General features: G+C 43.9%; 1 long non-coding RNA gene across 2 annotated transcripts in view; it reads left to right on the plus strand.

Annotated features, from left to right (window-relative positions):
- The window catches only part of LOC106993134 (uncharacterized), a 104,446-nt gene that overhangs the window by 19,266 nt on the left and 66,346 nt on the right, over positions 1 to 18,834 (plus strand). The window lies entirely within an intron of this gene.

Genomic DNA, 18,834 nt, shown 5'->3' on the forward strand with positions numbered 1-18,834 from the left:
AGTTATTGACTTGGTTCCTTTATTCACTGCTTTGCTTTATAAGATGACAAACGTGTAGTCTTAGAAAAAGGGAAGTGCAGGAAACTTATCAAGTTTCTAGGAGGAAGGGAGAAATCCTGAAATCAGAAGCCAAGGGGCTAGATTTGGAGAGGAATTCATGAATAATAATAGTTCTAATAGTAGCTGGAGTTGTGTTCCGGCTGAATCTGTTGGTTGTGCTCCAGGTTGAATGTGAATTGGCAGAATACTTGGCAGCTTCTGGCAACTTTTGAGGGAAAATGAGCCATCTTTTCTGAAGAGGGAAGTTTGCTTGATTAAGGCATAAATCACTTCAGAGTATGGGGTGACAAGCTCCTGGTTAGGTCAGGGTAGAGAAGAGAAAAGTGATATTTGACCACAAAGAAGTCTTGACCCTCTTACTCCTCTGAATATTGTCAACACATTTCCTGGAGAGGGGACAGAGCTTCGGGACAGAACTCTCCACCCTGACCCTGTTACAGTAAAGTAGCCCTCTACCGAGGACCCGAGAGAAGCCTGGTCTTCTGTAGGATACGCCCAAGGTGTGTCTTCTGTAGAAGAAGGTGTGTGAAAGCCCCTAGAGGTATGCCTAAGGCCTCAGCCAGAAGCCAGTGGCTAAGTTTGGGAATGGAGATTGGGAGAAAGGAAGGCATGGATTTTTACATCTGAGACTTCAATGGTGTTGCCTGGTTACTATTATTAAAGAATTTCTCAGCTTTTATAATTCCCGTGGCCAGCCTAGTTCAGGTGGCAGAACACCAGACTCTTAGCAAATGGATGTTCCCAGGTGGAGTTTAAGCCATAAATATTTTAAATAAAGGAAATGAACTAGGTGTGGTGGCATGCCCCTGTAGTGCCAGCTGTTCAGGAGGCTGAGGCAGGACGATCACTTGAGGCTCAGAGTTCGAGTCCAGTGTGGGCAACGTAGTGAAGCCCCCATCTCTAAAAAAAAAATAAACAAACAAACAAACAAAGGAAATGGATGGAAGAACAAGGTAGAAGAGGGAGAGAAAAAAAAAAGAGGCAAGGCACTAAAACATGGTATAGAAAAGCAAAAAAGTGTGGATCTGGGAGGAAAGCGGCTTGTGTGAGTTGGATAAAGTATTCCCTCTGTTCCTGTTTAATTATAAATAATAGGATTGGTTAGATGTCATAAGGTCTATTTCAGGTGCAAAATCTCTTTTTCTGATTTAATGCCAGTCTAATTCTCCTGGTCATGTACCTGGTGCTATAATAGTTATAACAAGAGCCACAGAAATAACCACACTTGGATGTAAGCAATGTAAGTGTAGCACCAGACTAGGGTAGAAGCTTGGGTGTCTAAGGATAAATCCTGAAGGAACAGTGATGTCAGCCAACTGGCTACATTTCTGCTTACCTTGGTTCCTCCTTAGGCAACACAGAAATGTTAATCCTGATTACCCCCTCTCCTCCTGAGAATCTTGTGAGGGCTATTGCTAAGGAACAATTGCAAAGCACATTGTGAATGTGAGCTGCTATGGAGATGCAACTAAACAAAAATAATAACAATGCTAATGATGGCTTCAGTCACTCAAGAACCTGTATAGTCATCATTATAATGCCTTAGTTCACCAAAGAAAATATAGTTCTTATGAAAATATTGGCTCGAAAGCTTCAACAGGGATAACATTTTCAGGTGAAGGCCACCATTGAAAGCCTGAAGATATTTAGCTTCTGGGAGCAATGCATACCATCTCTTTGGTAATCCAGGAAAAAACCCTGGTTCCACCCACATAGGCAATACCCATCCTGGTCCCATCCTCACTCCTCTGTTGTAGAGAATTCCCCAAATGTGGTTGTTGAATTTCTTAAGGAGAACTTGGTTGAGAAGCAGCGAACTTGGGTTAGAATATCACCCAACATTTTCCTTCACATGATTGTCTTGTCAATTGATTTTTAAAGGAAAACTAGGGTGGGTGAGGTTCAGAGAGAGGTGGGTCCTTGCATTGTTTTGGGGAGCCTGCTTTTCTGGGACTGTGAACAAAAGTTACCTCTTCTAGGGAAGGGATAGTGGAACATACTGGGCAGGCCTGTGGTGTGTGTGTGTTGGGAGCCATCCTGTGACAGGGACGTTGGGTGGCTTCAGGCACTCACCTCTCGACTCTGAGGAGGCCTCAAGAAACCCTTAATGAGTCACTGTCATCTAAATCATTTAGGAAGAAAAAAAAATTATTGTGCACTTATTCTATGCCATGGGTTTTGCTAGGAATCAGCAGTTTTTTCCCATGATCCACAAAATCAGATATGCAAGGTGAGATGTTCTATGTTGGTAGGTGACTGGGTATGTTTTATAAGATTGGAGCTTATGAGTCTAAAGAACCACTGTGATGCCTTTCATGTGGCAATTGTTTTCTAGTTTACCTGCACTATCTCGCTGCCTCCTCACTGCACCTACAAGAGTTAGCTGACACTGTCCTCTTTCATAGCTGAGGATCCTTGAATAGGTGAAGTGACCAACCCAAGACCACAAGACTGATGAAACCAGTGCTTGAAGTCAAGCTTCTGATTTCGAGTCCAGTCTTCTCTTTCTACTGCATAAAGATGCTCGAGTCTCTTATCACCACCAACACCAAGTGTTGACTGAAAAAGATCATCCTTAGGGTCTTTTCCCCTTGAACATGCTATCATTCAGTAACTCTAGGATCCTTGTTAAAAAAAAACAACAACAAAAAACAGGGGATGGGGGAAGGGATTGAAATACCTCCTCTCCCTCTCTTCACCTCCTCTGATGAAATCTGATTTTATTCTGTGATATATAAGACCTGAATGAAGGTGACTGAAGTAATTGGGTATATGGTTAGTGGTGGAATCTGGATGTGAACTTCAGTCATGGTCTTGCCGTTGTTCCATAAAGACAGGAAATATCTGTAAACCTATTTGGAAGCAACTTTAAAATTGTTGCATGTGGTTGGCTCTGACAGAATCACTTGAATGAAGAGAAAAATGTAACTTTTTCCTGTGAATTTTCAGGGAAATGCAATTATTTCCTTTCACGTGGTATAAAAGCTTTTCAGAGGAATTAAGCATGCATAAGCCAACACACGCAGAGACAATTGAGCCTTTAGTCGCAACTCATGCTCTAGTTATAATGTGTTTTTAAATTCCATTATAGCTACAGTGAAGGAGGAAAGGACTTAACCTAACAGCCTACCAGGTTCAAGGGATTATAATACATTATTTCACTTAATCCTCTCATCAGACCTGTGAGGTAGATGTTCTTATCACATCTTACAGAAGAGGAAGTCAAGGTCCAGAGAAATTAAGCAATTTGCCCAAGATTGCAAAGTTACCATGTTTCCTAAATGGGATCCAGACACCAGGGCATATGCTTCTTCAACCATGAGGATGTGTCTCTTCCTTAATGTAGCCGCTTCCTTTCCTGTGTTCTTTTAAATTAAGTTTTAATTATTCTGCTTTATCTTAGTCTGTTGAAGGTCCCAGAATATGTTAGAGAAGGATGCATGTCGGAGACCATCTAGTTTAAATTCTTACTTTTATAAAAGAGGAAACAGGGTACAGGGGAAGTATGGCCCAAGGTCACATGGAGAATTCATATGACAGTGGGAGGTAAAATTAAAACTCAATTTCTTGAATTCTAGTTCACAGTATCCTACTACTTAGTGACCCTGGTGTGTCAGTGAAGAGAGATTAAAAAAAAGAAGAAATAATCTCTAATGGCTTCTCACCCATAAGTGAAAAAGGAATGGCTGGGCGCGGTGGCTCATGCCTGTAATCCCAGCACTTTGGCAGGCCGAGGTGGGTGGATCGCCTGAGGTCAGGAGTTCGAGACCAGCTTGGCTAACATGATGAAACCCCATCTCTACGAAAAATACAAAAAATTAGTTGGGTGTGGTGACAGGCATCTGTAATCCCAGCTACTCGGGAGGCTGAAGCAGGAGAATCACTTGAACCCAGGAGGCGGAGGTTACGGTGAGCCGAGATCACGCCATAGCACTCCAGCCTGGGCAAGAGTGAGTCTCCATCTCAAAAAAAAAAAAAAGTTACAAAGAATGAAACCCTGTTAAGTAAAATCAGCTATGATTCCTGCTATACTGAAAGCTGACAGTGAAGACCTTCATCGATACTTTTCTAAATGAGTAGATAGTTATAAACTGAGATAGGTACAGTAAGGGTGTGTGACAGAAGCACATGTCTTAGACTGGGAGTGTACAGTTCAGTGGAGAGCGAAGAGGGAAAATTCCAGGCTGAGATAAGTCCCTGGGGGTCAAAAAGAGTGGAAGTAGGTCATTGAGTCTGGAGCTCAGAGAGAGAAGGGGGAAGGAGTGAGGGGTACAGGAGTGGAGGGTGAATTGGTGAGATGAGGATGAGGAGGAACATAAGAGCCAGACAGTCATGGCCTTATGTAGGCTCCATAAAGCGTTTACTCAAAGTTTAACAGGAAGCCATTAAGAGTGGTATATATTGGTGACACAATCAACTTTGAGCTTTTAAAGGATCACCTTCGTGTTTGTAAACAATTTCTAGATTTTAAAGCAGTAGACAAAAGACAGAGATTATATAGAGAAATGAGAAAGCTTCCACAAAGTGTACGTGGAAACCAGTCTTTCCGCCTTAACTCAAACTGTGTGATGAAGGCAGCAAGTGCTTGGGAACCCAGAGAGTCAAGGGATGGCCATGGCTTGGAGGATATGGAGCAATTCAAGTGGGCTAAAATCTGAAGTCCATAGCAGGAAGGGAGCGCTTCACGTTCAGTCAGCAAATTTCTATTTAGCTGCAATTACCTCTTCACCTTAGCTCATCTGTTCCCTGATGGATGCAGTTTTTTCTGTTTCTAAATTCCCTTTTCCTTTTCTCTGGAGACGGGTGATTGATGTAGTCTGGGTATTTGTTCCCTCCAAATCTCATGTTGAAATGTAATCCCCAGTGTTGGAGGTAGGGCCTGGTGGGAGGTGTTTGGATCATGGGGGCAGATCCATCATGAATAGCTTGGTACTGTCCTCTCAATAGTGAATGAGTTCTCCTGAGATATGGTTGTTTAAAAGTGTGTGGCACTCCCCCTTTGCTGTCTTGTTACTGCTTTCGACATGTGACATCCCTGCTCCCCTTCACTCTCTGCCATGACTGGAAGCTTCCTAAGCCCTCGCCAAAAGCTGAGCAGATGTCGGTGCCATGCTTGTACAGCCTGCAGTACTGTGAGCCCAAATAAACTTTATTTCCATATAAATTACCCAGCCTCAGATATTTCTTTATAGCAACATAAGAATGGCTTAATACAGGCTGGGAGTGGTGGCTCACGCCTGTAAACCCAACATTTTAGGAGGCTGAGGTGGGTGGGTCACAAGATCAGGAGATCAAGACCATCCTGGCTAACATGGTGAAACCCCATCTCTACTAAAAATACAAAAAATTAGCCAGGCGTGGTGGTGGGCGCCTATAGTCCCAGCTACTCGGGACGCTAAGGCAGAAGAATGGCATGAACCCGGGAAGCGGAGCTTGCAGTGAGCCAAGATCACGCCACTGCACTCCAACCTGGGTGACAGAGTGAGACTCTGTCTCAAAAAAAAAAAGAAGAAAGAAAGAAAAAAAAGAATGGCTTAATACAGAAAATTGGTACTGAAGAGTGGGGCATAGCTATAAAGATATCTAAACATGTGGAGTCAACTTTGGAACTGTGTAACGGGCAAAAATTGGAAGAATTTAAAGGGCTCAGAAGAAAACAAGAAGATGAGGGAAAGTATGGAACTTCTTAGAGACTGGTTAAATGGTTGTGACCAAAATGCTGATAGTGATATGGCCAGTGAAGTCCAGGGTGACAAAGTCTCCGATGGAAGTGGGGAACTTATTGGGAACTGGGGCAAAGGTCACCCTTGCTATAACTCAGTGAAGAAATTGGGTGCATTGTGTTTGTGTCCTGGGGATCTGTGGAAGTTTGAACGTAAGAGTGATGACTTAGAGTATCTAGTAGAAGAAACCTCTCAGCAGCAAAGTGTTGCTTAGAAATTTTCTTTTTTTTTTTTTTTTTTGAGACAGAGTCTCACTGTGTCACCCAGGCTGGAGTGCAGTGGCGCCATCTCGGCTCACTGCAAGCTCCGCCTCCTGGGTTCATGCCATTCTCCTGCCTCAGCCTCCTGAGCAGCTGGGACCACAGGCACCTGCCACCACGCCCGGCTAATTTTTTAGTATTTTAGTAGAGTCGGGGTTTCACCGTGTTAGCCAGGATGGTCTCGATCTCCTGACCTTGTGATCCACCCGCCTCAGCCTGCCAAAGTGCTGGGGTTACAGGAGTGAGCCACCGCCCCCGGCCTACTTAGAAATTTCTAAGCCAGGATATGGCCTGTCTGCTTCTAACAGCCTATGCTCAGGGTTAAAGAAATGACTTAAAGTTGGAACCTATATTTAAAATGGAAGTAGAGTCTAAAAATTTGGAAAATTTGCAGCCTGGCCTTGTGGCAGAGAAAGAATCCAAGTAGGCTGCAGAGCAATCGTTGCTAGAGAGATTAGCATGACTAAAAGGGAGCCAAGTGCTAATATTCGAGACAATGGGAAAAAGGCCTTGAGGGCATTTCAGAGATCTGTGAAACAGCCCTTCCCATCACAGGTGCAGAAGTTTGGTGCACTAGGCCCAGAGGTTTTATGGGCCAGGCCATGGCCACACTGCTATGCACAGCTTTGGGACACTGCTGCCCGCATCCTGGCCACTCTGCTCTGACTCTAGCCTTGGCTCAAAGGGGCCAAGATACAGCTTGGGCCACCACTCCAGAGGGCACAAGCCATAAGCCTTAGTGGTTTCCATGTCGTGTTAAGCCTGCAGGCACGCAGAATGCAAGATTGAGGGAGCCTGGGCACTTCCGCCTAGATTTCAGAGGATGTGTTAGAAACCCTAGGTTCCCAGGCAGAAGCATGATACAGGGGCAGAGCCCTTGCAGAGAACCTCTACTAGGGCAATGCCAAGGGAAAATGTGGGGTTGGAGTCCTCACACACAGTCCCCACTGGGGCACTGCCTAGTGATGCTGTGGGAATAGGGCTGCTGCCCTCCAGATCCCAGAATGGTAGATGCACTGGCAGCTGGCACCCTGAGCCTAGAAGAGCTGCATACACTCAACTCCCACCCATGAGATCAGCCACATGGGCTACTCCCAGGGAAGCCGCAGAGGCAGGGCTGTCTATGACCTTGGGAGCCTACCTGTTGAACCAGCTTGCAGGACATGGAATCAAAGATTATGTTGCAGCTGTAAGGCTTAATGTCTTCCCTGCTCAATTTCAGACTTGTGTGGGACCTGTTGCTTTTTTTTTTTTGTCAGAGCTGTTTGAACCAGAACAATTCCATCTTATATAGGGGCTGGGTAAAATAAGACTGAGACCTACTGAGCTGCATTCCTAGGAGGTTAGGAATTCTAAGTCATAGGAGGAGATAGGAGGTTGGCACAAGATACAGGTAGCGAAGACCTTGCCGATAAAACAGGTTGCAGTAAAGAAGTTGGCCCAAACCCACACAGCCAAAATGGTGATATGGTTTGGCTCTGTGTCCCCAACCAAATCTCATCTCAAATTATAATTCCCATAATCCCCACATGTTGAGGGCAGGACCTGGTGGGAGGTGATGGATTATGGAGTCAATTTCCCCTATGCTGTTCTCGTGATACTGAGTGAGTTCTCATAAGATCTGATGGTTTTATAAGTGTTTGGAAGTTCCTCCTACACACATGCTCACTCTCTCCTGCAGCCTTAGGAAGACGGTACTTGCTTTCCTTTCTGCCACGATTGTAAGTTTCCTGAGGCTTCCCCAGCTATGCAGAACTGTGAGTCAATTAAACCCTTTTTCTTTATAAATTACCCAGTCTTGGGCAGTTCTTTACAGCAGTGTGAGAACAGACTAATACAGATGGCAATGAGAGTGACCTCTGATTGTCCTCACTGCTCATTATATGCTAATTATAATGCATTAGCATGCCAGAAGACACTTCCACCATGATCCAAACAGTCATGTCTGTGCCTGTCTCAGCACCATGACAGTTTACAGATGGCATGGCAACATCTAAAATGTACCCCATGTGGACTAACAAGAGGAGGAACCCTCAGCTTGGGGGATTGCCTACCTCGTTCCCAGAAAACTTGTGAATAATTCACCCCTTGTTTAATGTATAATTAAGAAATAACTATTAAGTATCCTTAGTCCAGCAGCCCAAGCTGCTGTTCTGCCTATGGAGTAGGCATTCTTTATTCTGTTACTTTCTTAATACAATTGCTTTTACTTTACTGTATGGACTCGCCAGGAATTCTTTCTTGTACAAGGTCCAGAGCCTTCTCTTGGTTCTGGATTGGGACCCAATCCTGGTAACATTTTGACCAATTTCTCCCTTCTGGAATAGGAATGTTTACACAATGCCTGTATCACTTTTGAATCTTGGAAGTAAATAATTTGTTTTTGACTTTACAGCCTCATAGGTGGAAGGAACTTGACTTGAATCCCAGATGAGACTTTGGACTTTGGGACTTTTGGGTTGGGGCTGGAATGAGTTAAAAGTTGGGGGGATTATTGGGAAGGCACGATTTTATTTTGCAATGTGAGAAGCACTGAGATTTAGGGAGCCAAGGGTGGAATAATAAAGTTTGGATGTTTGCCCCTCCAAATCTCACATTGAAATGTAATCCCCAGTGTTGAAGGTGAGGCCTGCTGGGAAATGTTTGGATCATGGGGACAGATGCCTTGTGAATAGCTCAGTGCTGTCCTCTCAATAGGGACTGAGTTCTCACAAGACCTTGTTGTTTAGAAGTGTGTGGTACCTCTTCCCTCACTGTCTTGCTCCTGCTCTCACCACATGACATGCCTGGCCGTCTTTGCCTTCTGCCATGATTGGAAGCTTCGTGAGGCCCTCACCAGACACAGATGGTGGTGTCATACTTTTTGTACAGCCTGCAAAACCATAAGCCAAAATAAACTTCTTTTCCTTGTAAATTACTCAGTCTTAGGTATTTCTTTATGGCAGCACAAGTATGGCCTAATACAGTGATGAACAGGATTGCCTCCTCTTTCTCTTCTTTTTGGAGACCTGTCCTCCTTTCCCTCTTCATGGATGCCCTTTAAAAATCAGAGTTCCTCAGAGAGCTTCCGGTGTGGAAGCAGTCATGTCTGTGCCCGTCTGTCACTTTTCTTCTGACTAATTCTGGTTATCTCATCAAAAGCGCATTTTAAAGAAATTCCCTTTCCTTTTGGGTCATTTTCTTTAGTGGAGTCAAGGTTATCTCTGGTCTAAACTTGTGTTTCAACTTCCAAGAATAGCTTGTGTTACTTTTTTCAGATTCTAAAACATGTTCTTTAAATTTCGCTGAGGAAATATAAAAATATAAAGAACAAAGGAAAATCTGCAATTTAATAACTAGAGATGATCATTCTTATGACTCCATTGTCTTTTCTTTCGGTCTTTCTTTTATTCAAGGCATATATAGATTTGGTTTTAGACAATTAGGACACTCAAACTTTTTTTTGATATTTGCTTTCCTGAAATCTAGAGAACATACATGTGGTAGACAGTGCTCACCAAATACCTGCTCATTTGAGAGATTACTCTGTTAATGTCTGTCTTCTTTTCCTGGTCTCCCTTGCAGTTTAAGCTGGGGACATGCGTTTTTTTCTGGCCATTGAACTCTGAGAGGAAGTGATAGATGATGTGTTACGTGTCTTGGCTGATGCAATCAAGGGCCAGTGTATGCCTGTGTCACATAAACTTGCCCTGATGCAGCAACTTTGGAAGTCACGTGTTCTAGAGAATGTGCTACAAATGAATTAGGTGTGGTTGCAAATGCATGAGAATAGAATGACCTGTATTAGATGTAGTAAGTCACTGAGATTTTGGAATTTATTTGTTACAGTAATATAACCTAGTCTATTCTGACTAATCCTATATATGACTCGCCTTCCCTTCTTTATCATAAACTCCAAGATGACATTCACTTTATCTCAAATTCCTCTTTCACAAATCATTTTATTCTTGGACAGAAATATGTTTAGATTAGCATTCCTCTGTCATATTCTCTACTCTCTGAGAGATGAAGTTTCCAATAAGACAAACCCAGAAACTAATCAGATGCTTTCATGTTGGCCAAATTTGGATTCCAGATTAAAGATAAATTAGCTGTGAAAATAAAATGACCAATAATAATGTTGGTACTGTTGAATTAATATCCCAGATACAAATCATGTAATAAACGTATTACTAATCTAACATTTATATGGTGCTTTACAGTTTTTCAAAGCATTTTTCATAAACATAAATATAAGCATTCAATCTGATACAAGGCTTTTTATCCATTGCAAACAGTGAATAGTGAAGTCCTACGCCAGTGCACAGTTCTCTCCTTCCTCCTTTTGGTGTGAACTCCTGGCTGCAGGGGGGAAGGGACACCGGTTAGGGCAATTGTGGTGTAGGACTGGGAGGGGCAGGTGTGGCATACAATGTGGCTGGAGAGGCAAGAGGCTTGGATCCTCATCCTGGCTCTGATCCTAATGAGCTATGTGACCTCTGGCAATTCCCAGGTGTCTCTGGGGCTTCCTTATCTATGAAAGGAGGAGATTGGACTGGCTAACTACTGGGGTTCTTCCAGCCCCTGTTCATTCAGTATTTCATGACTACCCTGAACATACCATGTTTTACTTCATGGCACCTCTATGCTCATGATAGATTGTGTTCGGTTACTCAGGACCCATGCTAGACACATTCTCCTAAATAGATCTTTGTCTCATACACAGTCGAGTTACAAATACATACATGCTACACTCTTTCTGCTTTACTTCAATGGCAAATTTAACGTATCACTCTGAGTATAAATAGAAATTTTTCTTTTCTAGTATAGAAATATATAACAATTGCTGATAAATTAGAAGGAAATGGCCATTTAGCCATGTGTGTTAAGTGATTATGACTTAGCTTTATTTTCTAGGAAGCTTGACATACCTGAAGGACCATCGGGGACTTTGATGATCCTCAAGAAAAGGAGGCTTAGGTTTTTGAGTTTGAAAGTCTGGACAAGTTTTGGAGCATTTTGTTAAGAAAATGAACATCTAAAAATATACATGATTATCGCTTTCCCTTTCTGTACTCTTCCCTCCACGGGGTCTTTGTGCTGCCTCTAATAAGCCATTGTATCTCCTGCAAGGTTGCTCAAAGGTACTGTAGCTCCCCAAGAGAGAACAAGCAGGATGAGAGAACAGGACTCATGACTCAGGAACAGGACCCAGGGCCTGCGGGGAGGAGGTATTTCTGTAGAGCACAGTTCCCTGCAAACCTGCCTGGAGCCAGCTTGGTAACCTGTTTTACAGCTCTGTCATGCATGAGGCTTTGTGTTAAAAGCCTTGGGGAAAGAGGTGGCAAAGATCACCACTTGCCCTTAACAAGCTTTTAACTTGTGAGGAAGGCAGGTGGAGATGACTGTGGTGCCAGCAGAATAAAGAAGTGTTAGAGAGGAAGCAGAGGGATGGAGAGCGAGCAAGTGAGGCTAACAGATTGAATACAGGGATGGCTTCTTAGACTTTGCTATGTGTTAATTTGAAGAGGAGATTTGCGTAGTGGAGGGAGAATGGACATTCCAGGCTGAGAAAATAGAATGAGGAAAAGTGTAAGACATACATTTCATATCTGTTTCTCCTACTTAACTTTTTAGAGCTTCCATTGCCTCATCTGAAAAACTGGGATAGTAATTCTTGTTTTTTGCTTTGTTTTGTTTTGGTTTTGTTTTGTTTTTTGAGATGGAGTCTCGCTGTCGCCCAGGCTGGAGTGCAGTGGCACGATCTCGGCTCACAGCAACCTCCACCTCCCAGGTTCAAGTGATTCTCCTGCCTTAGCCTCCTAAGTAGCTGGGATTACAGGCATGCACCACCACACCCGGCTATTTTTGTATTTTTAGTAGATATGAGGTTTCACCATGTTGATCAGGTTGGTCTTGAACTCCTGACCTCAGGTGATCCACCCGCCTTGGCCTCTCAAAGTGCTGGGATTAAAGGTGTGGGCCACTGAGCTTAGCCCTGGGGTAGTAATTCTTACTTCACAGGGTTTTGGAAGGATGAAATGAAATTGTGTTTGTGAGACTGTTCGGTTTAGTGTCAGTTTCCTTTTCTTTCTCTCCAAATGTCCAGCCTTCCCCAATCTCTACACCTTTGCTCAATCTATTCTTCCTTTCAGATTTAGTCTCTCTCTCCCACCCATGGAATTTAGACCTTTCTTGGCTGTACTAGTCCATGTCCTTCCTTGACATAGGATGGAAAGCATAGACTTGCTGCAGGGAATATCAAATGTGGCTGGCCAAAAATAGAGTTAAAGCCCAATAAATTTGGAGTAGAGTGCAAGCTTGTCAATAGTAGGTATAAAAGGCTGGAATAATTATTGAGGGTTATCAGTTCATTCATTAATTCATTCACTCACTCCTTCATTCATAAAAGATGAGGCATTTTGATTCAGGAACATGCTTGGACCTAAAGACTATGTGGGAAATAAGAAAAGCATGGTTCCTAACCCCATGGGGCATCCCTACTAGCAGAGAAACCATAAATTACACGTATAATCATGGTTGGGTGGCACATCAGTCTGTTTGTGCTGCTATAACAAAATACCATAGACTCGATGGTTTATGAACAATAGAAATTTATTTCTCACAGTTCTGGAGGCTGGGAAGTTCAAGTGCCAGCATATTGGGCACCTGGCAAGGGTCTGCTTTTTGTATCATAGACCATACCTTCTTGTTGCATCCTTACATGGTGGAGGGGACAAGGGATCCCTCAGGGGTCTCTTTTATAAGGCTACTAATCCCATTCATGAGGGCTCTGCCTCCCAAAGAGCCCTCCTCCAAATATTATCACATTTGGGACTAATTTTTAACATAGGAATTTTGGAGGGACACAGACATTCAGTCTATAGCAGGTGGTCATTAAGAAAGGAGTAATACAAGGTGCTATGAAGATATGTACCGGGGAGAACCTGATTAGTTTAAAAAGTCAGAAAGAGTCCCTGAGAAAGCAACATCATGGATAGGAAGGGTAGGGATTAATCAGATGAAGGTGCAGGTAGAGATAGGGAGAGGGATTCATGTCTCAGGCAATGGGAACAGCACGTGCAGAGGCCCCAACACTAGAAGGACTATGGTGTGTTAGAGAACCTAAAGGAGGGCCCGGGAGGCAGAAGCCCAGAGAGCGAGGGGCAAGGGACATGAGATGAGGCTGAAGAGATGGGCAGGGCCAGGCCATGGGCAACCTGTGAACATGTTAAGGGCAGTGGTTTATCCTGAAGGCAGTTTTGAGGTGCAGGAGAGCAAGCACATTGGATTTGTGTTTTAAAACAATCTATATAAATTCCAAAGGAGGGGGCAAATGTGGGAGAAGGCGAATGCAGTCATCCAGGTGAGAGCCACGGGGATGTGCTTAAGAGATGCATCTTCTGGATATGCGTTCTGAGGGGAAAATGCTTGAGAAGTACGATGGGCCTCTGAGGCAACACCGGCAGGATTTCACCTGCATGAATTTAGAGCTCAGAAGAGGCAGATGGGCTGGAGCTAGAGATGCGGCTTGTCTGCAGTGCGAGCTGTGGGAGTGGGTAGGGTGGCCAGGGAGGGTGTGCAGAGCGGGAAGGCACGCCCAGCAGTTGACTCACCGGTGTTCACCCAGGACGGGGCAGATGAGGGCCCCTGGGAAGCAGAAGCCAGAAGGTGGGAGGGAATGTGGAGAGTGTGATGTCCCGGAGACAAGGGAGCTGACAGCTGTGGTTCATCCACGTAGAGATAAAATCGGTGTGGTACACACCTCCCTGTGAAGCCAAAATCATCACCGGCTCCTTATTGCTGCTGGTGTTCCTCATTGCTCCTTCCAGCAACCTCTGGCCTGATTTCAGTGCATCCTCTTCAATCATTCAGTGCTGTATTCTGCCCCCAGCTCTTTCTCAACTTAGAGGAAAATAGTCTGATAAAGTCTTCTATGAAAAATTCCTAGAACCTAACGTGGTACAACTTACAGGCACTTACGTCTTTCAAAGATGAGTTTGGAAAAAGCAAGGCCTTACCTTGGGCCTGGGACCTTTGCCAAAGTGAGGGCTGTTGAACCACTGAAAAAAGTAAATGCATGGGTATTAGGTACAATGTAATTTAACATTTTGAAAATTAAGATTAGGCATTGTAATATTTTATTCCATTAGCCAGATGTGGTGATGTACACCTGCAGTCATAGCTACTCAGGAGGCTGAGGCAGGAGGATGGCTTGAGCCCAGGAATTTGAGGTTACAGTGAGATATGATTGCACCATTGCATTCTGACCTGGGCAACAGAGTGAGACCCAGTCTCAAATAAATAAAATTCTTTATTCCGTACTTGAAAGCAATGTTTAAAAAATCCGTAAAGTAGAAGAGTGCAGTAAAAAAAATATATAAATGACAGACAGACAGTCTATCTGTCAGAATAAGGAGAAAAGATTAGAGAGGTAGGTGGTGTAGGGGCAAATTGTGCTGGGCCTTCTACATTTAATATCTAGGCTTTCATTAATGAGCAATGATGAACCACTAGAGTATTTTCAGCAGAGCAGTGAGGGGACGCAGAAGATCCTGACAGTGATGAACACAGCAGATTACCACATGAAGTGAGTGAAGGCTAGGAGATCAGTCTGCTCCAAGCGCATGAAGGGAGAGCCTGGGCCAGGGGAAACGGTGATGGGCCCACCAAACTGATGGGAGGGAGGGTGGGAGAATGGATCTGGGGAGGGAGGGCCATCTGGGTGTGCAGGAGAACAACAGAAGGAGGACTGTAGGGTAATATCAAGGTCTTGAGTCTGGACCATAGAAATAGAGAAGTCTGGAGGAGGAAATGGTTTTGGGGTGGAAAATGATGCTTTGGGCTTTAGACGATCTGAGTCACCATATGGGGCAGGCTTAACTGAATAGATAGGTATTTCCCCAATTTCCCCATAAGTGAGTTCTGCTTTGTCTGTGGACCCTGGGAATTTCTATAGACCTGAGCCAGGGGCATGGCTGAGTTTGGAAAGAAGGAGTTCTGAGAAATAGATAGAAAGGGTGGAAGTGACACATTTACCATCTCCTGGGTTTGAGGAAGGAAACTGAGCCTTCAGACTCTTGGTCTCAGATTTCCTCGAATGTAGCCTGAATAAGGCAGCGGGTTACATTTCAAAGTCAAACTTCCAGTATTTAAAACCAGAGGGGGAAAGCGTGGGTCAATAAATGGTATTTTGGAACCAACAAAGCATTTGAAAAATGAAAAAATAAAAAGGCAGCTGGGCACAGAGGCTCACGCCTGTAATCCCAGTGCTTTGGGAGGCTGAGGCGGCAGGATCGCTTGAGCTCAGGAGTTTGAGACAATACAGCAAGACTGGGCAACAAGGAAGACTCTGTCTCTACAAAAAATAAAAAAAATTAGTTTCCCAGCACTTTGGGAGGCCGAGACGGGCGGATCACGAGGTCAGGAGATCCAGACCATCCTGGCTAACCCGGTGAAACCCCGTCTCTACTAAAAAAATACAAAAAACTAGCCGGGCGAGGTGGCGGGCGCCTGTAGTCCCAGCTACTCAGGAGGCTGAGGCAGGAGAATGGTGTGAATCCGGGAGGCGGAGCTTGCAGTGAGCTGAGATCCGGCCACTGCACTCCAGCCTGGGCGACAGAGCGAGACTCCGTCTCAAAAAATAAAAAATAAAAAATAAAAAAAATTAGTTGGGCATGGTGGTACATGCCTGTGGTCCCAGCTACTCCTAGGCTGACGAGGGAGAATGGCTTGAGGCCAGGAGTTCAAGGCTTTACTGAGCTATGCTCACACCACTGCACTCTAGCCGGGGTGACAGAGCAAGACCTTGTCTCTAAAATAATAATCGTAATACATTTTTTTTTAAAGTAAAAGAAAAAAAGGTCACATCTTCCTCATACCAAAATAAATTCCAAATAAATTAAAGGCTTAAATATAATAAAGTTAAACCATAAAATTACTAGAAGAAAATAAAAGCAAATATTTAGATAATCCTGGGGATAAATTTCTTTGGAATGAATTTCCTTAAGATGAATTTCTAAAAGTGAAATTCAGGGTTCAAAGGTCTTTTCTTTGTCCTTTTCTTTTTTTCCTTTCCTTTTCCTTTTTCCTTTCTCTTTCTCTCTTTCTCTCTTCTCTCTTTCTTTCTTTTTTTCTTTCTCTCCCTCTCTCTCTCTCTCAATCCTTTTTTTTTTTTTTTTTTTTTTGTGAGACAGGGTCTCATTTTGTCACTCAGACTGGAGAACAGTGGCATGAACATGGCTCACAGCAGCCTTGACCTCCCAGGCTCAAGTGATACTCCTGCCTCAGTCTCTCGAGGAGTTGGGACCACAGGCACATGTCACCATGCCCAGCTAACATTTCATATTTTTCATAGAGTCGAGGTCTTACTGTGTTACCCCAGGCTGGTCTCGAACTTCTGGGCTCCAACAATCCTGCCACCTTGGCCTCTCAAAGTGTTGGCATTACAGGTGTGAGCCACTGCACTCAGCCCAAAGTTCTCTTCAATTGTAAGGTTTTTGGTACTCTATTGCCAAATTGTCCTCCAAAAAGATTATGTCTTTTTACCCTCCTGCCAACATTATATAAAAGTGTCCACTTTTGTGGACTTTTACCAATGCTGACTACCTTTGGTTTCAAAAAAGCTTTCAGTAATTTTCTGTTAATTACTTTTACCCTTTTTTATTGAGGATGTTCAACTTTTTATTGTTAGCATATTCTCTCTGGGCTCCATTGGACACCTTGGCAGCTCTTTGGGTAGTAGGTGCCTTTACAAAAGTCCTTCTCATCTGGCCCTTTCTAAGCAAATCTAGTGAACAGAATTGGCTCTATGCTCTGCATTGCTTAATACGGTTGATCCAGGGCCTAGGACTCATTCCTTCATTACCATCCACTTGCATTGTCTTAAAGCAAGTCTCTGTTAATTTAATTTGGCATTTCCTGTCCCAGCTCTTTAGTTTCGTTAAACAAAGGCTTTAGAAAACTCCCAGTAGATGGCTATGTTGCTTCCTTTTAAAAAATTTTGGAGCTGTTTCCCTAGTCTAACCTTTTCCTCAGGGCAGAAGTTAAGTACCTTCTACTGCATTCCTATGAAGATGGTGATTCAAGAGGCAGGGCACCCGTCGCTTTGTGAAGCAGTCCACTCTGCAGCTGGACAGCTCTGTTACTAGAATGTTCTCCCTTCTGGGGAGCCAATATTTTGAGGTCCTCTGTGAGTCTCATCTGCTTATCTCATCTGTTTATGCCCTTGAAGATGCACAGGTCTGACACCACGAGGGAGCCCTTAGAAATTGGTTGGCATTTCTTATGTCCCCAAGTCTTCTCCAGCCGCTCCTCCCAGAGCTTGTTTCTTAAGCCCCTTGTGGAGCTGATTGCTTTCCTCAAGCAGCTCAGTTTTCCCCAGTCTGCCCCTGGTGGTCCTGAAATATGATTGACTCCTGAATATTCTAGGAGTGAAGGAGAGTGGGGGGTGGCCTTTCTGCTTGTCGTGGTCTGGGTTTTAAATTGCTGTCCAGTGGAGCAGAGGTGACTTTCTCAGTGAACCACATTTTTTTCCCCTCTAAATCCTTGGCAATTTTGTCTCCAGAGGCAAGACCTGGCCAAACCATTTGTGTTGAGGATTGAATCAAGGATGATTGAGGAGATGACAGTAGTCCCCCCTCATCTAAGGAGGGCATGTTCCAAGCCCCTCAGTGAATGCCTGAAACTGTGGATAGTATCCAACCCTATATATCTATGATTTTCCTATACATTCATACATGTTTATGGCAATGTTTAATTTATAAATTAGGCAAAGAGTCTGGGCGCGGTGGCTCAAGCCTATAATCCCAGCACTTTAGGAGGCCGAGGCGGGTGGATCACCTGAGGTTGGGAGTTCGAGACCAGCGTGACCAACATGGAGAAACCCTGCCTCTACTAAAAATACAAAAATAGCCGAGCATGGTGGCAGGCAGCTGTAATCCCAGCTACTCGGGAGGCTGAGGCAGGAGAATCGCTTGAACCTGGGAGGCAGAAGTTGCAGTGAGCTGAGATCATGCCATCGCACTCCCACCTGGGCAGGAAAACTCCGACTCAAAAAAAAAAAAAAAAAATTAGTCAAAGAAAGAAATTAACAGCAATAAGTAATAATGAAATAGAACAATTCTAACAATATACTGTAATAAAAGTTATATGAATGTGGTCTCTTTCTCAAAATTACCTTTTTTTTTTGAGACAGGGTCTCACTTTATCACCCAGGCTGGAGTGCAGTGGCGTGATCACAGTTTACTGCTGCCTCGACCTCCTGGGACCAAGTGATCCTCCCACTTTAGTCCCCGGAATAGCTGGGACCACAGGCATGCACTACTGTATCTGGATAATTTTGTTTATTTTTTTGTAGAGAGAAGAGGTCTCACTATGTTTCCCAGGCTGGTTTTGAATGCCTGGGTCCAAGCAATCCTCCTGCCTTGGCCTCCCAAAGTATTGGGATTACAAGCGTGAGCCATCATACCTGCCCCAAAATTATCTTATTGTTCTATAGCCACCCTTCTTCTTGTGTTGATGTGAGTTGATCCATTGCCTTCTTGATGAGATGAAATGAGGTGACTGATGGGGGCATTGTGATGCAGTGTTAGGCTGATATTGGCCTGATGATATGTCAGAAGGAGGGTCATCTGCTTTGGCGATCGTGGGTCATAAAGTCATGATGATGTCAATGGTTGGATGTCAGGAGCAGACGATGTCAATGACTAATGATAAGCTCGACAGGTGGGATGGTGGCACAAGATTTTATCACACTACTCAGAATGGAGCGCAATTTAAAACTTCTGAATTGTTTATTTTTAGAATTTTTC

Source organism: Macaca mulatta, chromosome 13 (assembly GCF_049350105.2).
Source record: "Macaca mulatta isolate MMU2019108-1 chromosome 13, T2T-MMU8v2.0, whole genome shotgun sequence".
Lineage (NCBI taxonomy): Eukaryota > Metazoa > Chordata > Mammalia > Primates > Cercopithecidae > Macaca > Macaca mulatta.